The sequence below is a fragment of the Pelodiscus sinensis genome, chromosome 2 (assembly GCF_052426305.1).
Source record: "Pelodiscus sinensis isolate ZL-2025 chromosome 2, ASM5242630v1, whole genome shotgun sequence".
NCBI lineage: Eukaryota > Metazoa > Chordata > Testudines > Trionychidae > Pelodiscus > Pelodiscus sinensis.
This window is the reverse complement of record NC_143053.1, coordinates 212,881,524-212,888,735: the sequence shown is the minus strand read 5'-3', so window position 1 is coordinate 212,888,735 and position 7,212 is coordinate 212,881,524. Positions and strand designations below refer to the sequence as shown.

At 40.6% G+C, this 7,212-nt stretch overlaps 1 pseudogene; it reads right to left on the bottom strand.

The window, feature by feature from the left end:
- Positions 1-4,900: 4,900 nt before the first annotated feature.
- LOC142826840 (E3 SUMO-protein ligase ZBED1-like) lies at positions 4,901-6,702 on the bottom strand (annotated as a pseudogene).
- Positions 6,703-7,212: the final 510 nt, after the last annotated feature.

Here is a 7,212-nt window from a genome sequence, read left to right as displayed (position 1 = left end):
ATCATACCCTTTTATTCCTTCAGCAGTGAGTAGACCTGTGGTCACAAGTCTTGGGCCAGTGCGTTACATAATTCTCCTGTTTAATAAGCTTACCAAGTCCCAGAAGTCCACACAGAAATTCAAATCCCAGCTAGGATACCATTATGTTAAAAAAGCTCCCAAAATTGACAGGTGTACCATGGTGATTCCAGATTTATCCCTGTAAACTTTCAGCACCAAAAATAAAGATTTCTGATACTTGAGCTGAAAGAACTTCTGTAGCTGCTGCTAGTAATTGGTCCCTTATGCTTTTTTCAGACCATCCACTGGGGAAAACTATCATATACACAAAGAATCTATTATAATGACCCCTTGGGTGATCACACTGATAACTTGCTGCTAGGGATGGTTGATAATTTTCTTTCAAAACTGTTTTTGGATACACAATTGGATTATGTACAAAAAAATTTTTTTTCAGGAAGTGACTGCTTTCCAGAAGAAATTTAGATTTTCTTTTTCATTGAAAAACCAAATATGAGTTGAACCTCTATAAACTGGGACTCTCTGGTCTAGCAACATCTGTGGTCCGGCAGGACCATGGTTGCTCCACAACCAGAGAGTCCTGGTGGTGGGCTGGCAGGGCAGTGGGCTGCCAACAGCAGTATCCATGTTGTGTCTCCCTTCTTACTAAATCTCTGCCTAGTCATATTTCTCTCCTTTTCAAACAATTTCTATACCTTTCTTTTTAAATTAATGCTCATCTCTAGTCTACTCATACTCCCTCCCCCCTTGCCCCACCTCCATCTCTCCATGGAGCTGGAGAGCCAGGGGAGTGAGGTGTCTAACTTGGGGGACACATCAGTGAGGGTTATTTTTTTAATTTTGTTTTTTTTTGAGCGGGGGAAGGGGGGAATTTGCCTCGCACTTTTGTGTGGCCCAACTGATTTTTCTGTCAATGGCCCTGACCCAAAAACAGTTCCACACCCCTGCTAAATAAAGACAACATTGAAATCTTTTGTATGCTCCAGTAGTCTAATATTAATAATTTAGTATTTAAGGTATTAAGAGACAAGCGAAGGCATTTTGGGTGGTTAGCTGGGGGTCCATAGAAAAGTTTACACTGAATGGGGTGGGTCATGGGCCAAAAAGTTTGAGAACCACTGCTGTAGAGTCATTCTCACTTTTTCCATGTCCTATTGCCTATTCATGGTCATTTCATAGTGACTCACCATGGAATTCTAGTTCAGCAGCTGAGCAGTCCTAAAATGCATATTATTTTCTTGCAACCTGTTTACCAACTGTTCAGTATTAGTGATCTGTCCTCTTCATTATTTACCACTCCTCCAATTTTTGTGTCATCTACACATTTTATCATTGATGAGTCTATGTTTTCTTCAAGGTCATTGATAAAAATCTTAAATAGCATAGGGATGAAACATCACTTGGGACCCTACTAAAAACACATCCATACAATCATGTTTCCCCATTTACAATTACATTTTGGGACCTATCGGTTAGCCAACTTTTAAATCCATTTAATATTTGCTTTGTTCATTTAATATCTTTCTGGGAGTTTTTTAATCACAATGTCATTCCATATCAAGTCAAAGAAGTCTAGGTGTATTAAATCAAAACTATTAGCCAAGCCAGTAATCTTATTTTTAAAAAAACCAAGTCAGTTTGACAGGGTCTATGTTTGTAAATCCATGTTGGCATTAAGTATATTACCCTACTTTAATTCTTTATTAATTTAGACCATATCAATTGCTGCACTATCTTGCTCAGGATTGATGCCAGATTGACAGGCCTATTACCCAGATCATACCATTTATCCTTTTGAAATATTTGCACAATGTTAGCTTTCTTCCAGTGTTCTACAACTTTTGTGGTGTCCCCAAAACTTATTGTAAATCATTATTAATGCTCCAGTGAGCTCCTCAGCCAGCTCTTAAAAAAACTCCTGGTTGCAAGTTAACTGGACTTGCTGACTTTAAAAGTCTAACTTTAGTAGAAGCTGTTTAACAGCACGTCACATTGCAAGAGGCTCAACTCTTCGGCTGAAATCACATATGATATTTCCCTTCTAACTTTGTTGCATGTGTAACTGACACCAGGTGGATTTGAACCTGGGACCTCTGGAGCTGAGTAGAGGAGCTTCTCCCCTGAGCTAAAAGGTAGTTAGTGCCCAGCACATGCTGTAGAGATCTCTTGATCTTAGCTGTTGCTGTGGTCTCGATACCACTTGCATTGCTCAGTAACCACACAAGGGCTGCATCTAGACTGGCAAGTTTTTCCGTAAAAGCACTTGCTTTTGCAGAAAAACTTGCCAGCTGTCTACACTGGCCACTTGCATTTCCGCAAGAACACTGACGGTCTCATGTAAGATTGTCAGTGTTCTTGCAGAAATACTATGCTGCTCCCGTTCGGGCAAAAGCCCTCTTGTGCAAATGCTTTTGTGCAAGAGGGCCAGTGTAGACAATGCGGTATTGTTGTGCAAAAAAAAAAGCCCCGATCGCGAAAATGGCGATCGGGGCTTTCTTGTGCCAATCTAGACGCGGTTTTGCACGGACACTTTTCCGTAAAAAGTGCTTTTGCGGAAAAGCATCCGTGCCAATCTAGATGCTCTTTTCCGCAAATGCTTTTAACGGAAAAACTTTTCCGTTAAAAGCATTTGCGGAAAATCATGTCAGTCTAGACGCAGCCTAGGTGTGTGGGTTACACATGCACAGTGATTAGTATTAGTATTAGAGCCTCTTTCGAAAGAGCGCGTCTAGACTGCACGCGGAATTTCGAAAAAGCAAGTCGCTTTTTCGAAAGAAAGCACCCAGTGAGTCTGGATGCTCTCTTTCTAAAAAGCCTGTTTGCTGTCAAGAACGCCTTCTTTCGAAGGACACTTTCGAAAGAAGGCGTTCTTCCTCGTGGAATTAGGTTTATCACTGTCGAAAGAAAAGCCGCATTCTTTCGATTTAATTTCGAAAGAACGCGGCTGCAGTCTAGACGCAGGTGAAGTTTTTTTGAAAAAAGGCTACTTTTTTCGAAAAACCCCCTGAGTCTGGACACAGCCTTAGGTAGTGATCCCAAGTGCTGAAGAGTATCCTGTCCTGAATCAGAGAATCTGTCCAGACCTCAAAATTGCACATAGCAGTTAGCATGCTTAAGGCAGTAACATAGGGCTTTATCTCCTCCCCTTTGGACTACACCTGCATCTTTGCACACTTTTGTTCTACTTCAGAGGAAAGTAGCTCTCCAGGATTCCTAGGATATTGTGAAACATGAGGCAGCAATGAGCTTTGGAGTGCTGCAGACATTCCAGCCACATTCCCCAGGAAGGTGAAATAATAGTTTTGTTTTCCAGCTGCTACCCTCCTGCATAACCACATTTTTCTGCAGCTCAAATTCCTTCCACCAGACCCATCTTTGGCTAGGTTTGTGTCTGCAAAATCCAAGCCTCTAGGGGCTTCAGACTGTAGTTTCATGGCTTGCATGGCCAGATATGGCACGTTACGGCTGTGCAGTTCAAACACTGCCACCATGTTGCATTCTCATGAGAGAAGCTGTCTGAGCTGTTTCAAGCCTAATTCATTGTATTCCCTGTTTTCTTTGTGCCACGTCAATAAGGCTACATCTATAGAATAATAATTCTGAAATAGCTTATTTCAAAATAGCACATCTACACTGCAGGGAAGCCACAAAATTAGTCTGAGGCAGGCTTCCCTAATGCAGACATGCTATGTCCATTTAGAGAGCCAGGAGGAATAACTTAGAATGGTCCTGGTGAGGGGCTATTTTGAAATAGCGAAAGTGGAGCAGCTACACACGCCTTATTTCAAAATAGTTATTTTTTCAGAATAGGCATTATTCTTCTTAGAATGAGGTTTACAGAAGTCAGAATAAGGCGTCCGTTATTTCAAAATTATTTCAAAATAATGGAATTGCTGTGTAAACACTCACATAGTTATTTTGGAATAATGGCCGTTATTCCGAAATAACTTTGCTGTGTTGACACACCTTAACAATCCACCCTGGAAACGTAGGCCTCTAACTCCAGTTCCACTGATAATACTTTAATATTGATTTATTTTTTGTTCTAATGTTGTGTAACACATGGGTGTAGTGAAGAATGGGAGAATCTTGTAGAAGTAAGCTAATTACCCTTAAATAGGTGTAAGTCCTAATTATTAGAGGGTAAACCAATTACCAAAGCCTGTATTCAATCTTCAATTTAACTAATGAAGTTCTATGTAGAAAACAAAAGGGGTCATGTGAGTCAAACAATATCATCTGCTGAGTAACCTCTAGTGCAGGTTTGAAAGCAGATCCTAAGTAGATGACCTACTCTTGAGTTCTCTGTGGGAAGCCCACTGACAAATTTTGAGTGAGCTTTCTTGTATGTCTATACTGAGGTTCTTGGAATCCATGGCAAAAACTATTGTGGAAAGGAAAGTTTTCTTCACAACTAACCTCTGGATCTCTGAGTAAGGCTGTGAAATTACTTATTGAACTATTATGCAGCTCAGATGCTCTATTCAGATTTTAATTACCTGCAGATGTCTATTTTGTATTCCCATTGTTGGTGGCCATAATGTGCATTACTGCCTCTCCATAGTCATTTACATAGATAAGAGTCAAAATGTTTCCTGTTTGTGGTTTTAAAGTCCCATTGCACCATTTTAAACCAGCTCTAGCATTTATTACAGGAATGCATTTTAAAAAGCAGGCTTTCAATATAAAAATATACTTTTATACAAAGTATTGTGGCATATTCTAAACATTTTTTCTAATAAAAAGTGAAGCAACCACCTCTCCATGTGTGACAAAATAATAATTGGTTAGTAATCTCAGAGTTGATGTCTGCTTTCTAAGAAGTGTAACAATTGCAAAATCAGAAATGTATGGCATTGAGAGAAGAAAAAGTGGGTTCAAAAAAGAATGAGATAAGTGCATGCGGGATAGGTCTGTCAATGACTGTTAGACATGATGGTGAAGGACACAATCCTCCAATGTCCCTAAATCTCTAACTGCAGAAGCTAGGTCTGGATGATTTAATGTTTCTAGCTTTTGCAGTTTTTCAAACTCCTTATCTGTTGGCATTGATAGATGGTGCTTTTGAAGAGCTAATGTGGATGTGATAGCAGCTTTATTGTGAAGCAGGCACTGAATCATAGCCAATGTGGAATTCCATCTGGTTGAACTATCTTGTACCAGATGTTCTTGTTTCTGTCCATTTGCAGCTTGTTGTATTCCTAGCTCTGTACTGTTAGCTGGACTGTGTCTGAAATGACCCACACGTTTTCTACATTTTCCCAGCACATTTTCAAAACCACCATCACTGAGTGCTACAGTAATGGATTGCTGCAGACTGTGAGTAACACATGTCATGTGTTCAAAAGGCAAGTGACTGACCGCTGCTACCATGTTACGTGCACTGTCAGTAGTAATTGCTGTCACCTTTTCTTGAATATTCCAGTCTTTCGCAACATCCATGAAACACTCTGCACATGCTTCAGCATAATGTCTCTCTTTAGTATGAGTCACTGTTACAGCAAGCCACTGTAGTGTTCGTGTAGCATCAATCAGATGTGCCAAGACGTGACACCAAGATAGCTATGATTGCTCAAGGATGACCAGTGATCACCAGTCAAAGCAACAGCCAGTGCAATTTTCAGAAGCTCCAACTTTGTAGTCTTCTCATTGTCATATAAGTCATTTATTTGTGATGCAGTGGTTCCTCCGGAGGGCAAGGTGTATGACTAATTGGAAGATGCTATTTGAATAATATCTTTTAGCCCTCTGTCATTTACAATGTTGTATGGTCTGCAGTCCATAGCTAATCACTTTGTAATAGCATTGGTTAAGGTGTTGTATTTTGTTTGATCCATGCGCTTGTAGCGATCCTGAAACTCTGTAATTGTCCTTTTTGGTGGCTGGCTGGACTCATTTGCTGCTGGTGGATTATCTGTAGCACAAGATCAGAAGGCAAAAGCATGCTTAGCACATAGTTGGTACTGAAGACTTGAAGTGCTTCAATGGTATTGGAACTCAAACTTGTAGTAGCTACAGATAACAGTCCTTTTAGGCAAAGAATGATCTGGAAGTATTTTAAACATAAACTTCCCATTCAAAATACCTGAACTGTTGCTGCTTTGATCCATTAACTTTGCCTGATATTTTATCACTATAGATCATGAAAACACAGCAGAATTGTGTCAATATCTGAAATAATTCAATACATTTTTCTATAAAATCATCATCAATATATTTGTGTCCAATTCAAAAGGGTCCTTTTTCATTTCAGCCCCAGCTGCAGGCGGCACAGGGCTGGAGGGGGGTAGACTCTGAAGTGGGCACTGCAGAATTGGGAGGGGACTCAGCCCCCAACTACAGATGACACTGGGCTTGGGGTGGGGGGGTCAGCCCCCAAGCTTGTGGGAGGGGTAATTCCTGGGGTGGGGGTGGCAGGTAGACTTCACCATGAGCAGTGCAGAGTTTGGGAGGGGGGAGTCAGCCCCAGAATCAGCCCCCCCGTTTTATCTTTAAAAATATGGTCACCTGGGAGGGGAGAGGGACAGGTGTCAGGGTCTTTACTTCTTGCTTACTTCTCCACTGGAGCTGGGATCACGTCTTCAGGTTTTTTTCTTTCTGGCTGCTTCATTTTTCTGTGCGCCCTCTGCTGACGGTTTTCATTACTGCACTTTACCAGAGAGTCTCCCGAGAAGCTCATGCTGGTTTGCAGCCCTCTGTAGATTAGCGCACATTAATTTTTTTAGTGATAGAAATGTAGTCGTGTTAGTCTGGGGTAGCTGAAGCAAAATGCAGGACAATGTAGCACTTTAAAGACTAACAAGATGGTTTATTAGATGATGAGCTTTCGTGGGCCAGTCTGGCCCACGAAAGCTCATCATCTAATAAACCATCTTGTTAGTCTTTAAAGTGCTACATTGTCCTGCATTTTGCTTCATTAATTTTTTTAACACTGTTAATTCTGCTGTACGTTAATTGCAGGTGTTAACGTGCATTAATTGACAGCCTTAATCATAATCTTTGGTTTGCAATATGCTTTGAGAACCTTCCGAATGAAAGGTGCTGTATTTATGTAAGTTTTATAGTAGCACTTGTGCTCTGTGTATATTGGCAAAACTCTACAATCTCAAAGAATTAATAGACACAAAATAGATATTAGAAATGGTAACACACAGAAACCTGTAGGGGAACATTTTAACATGCCTGGACACT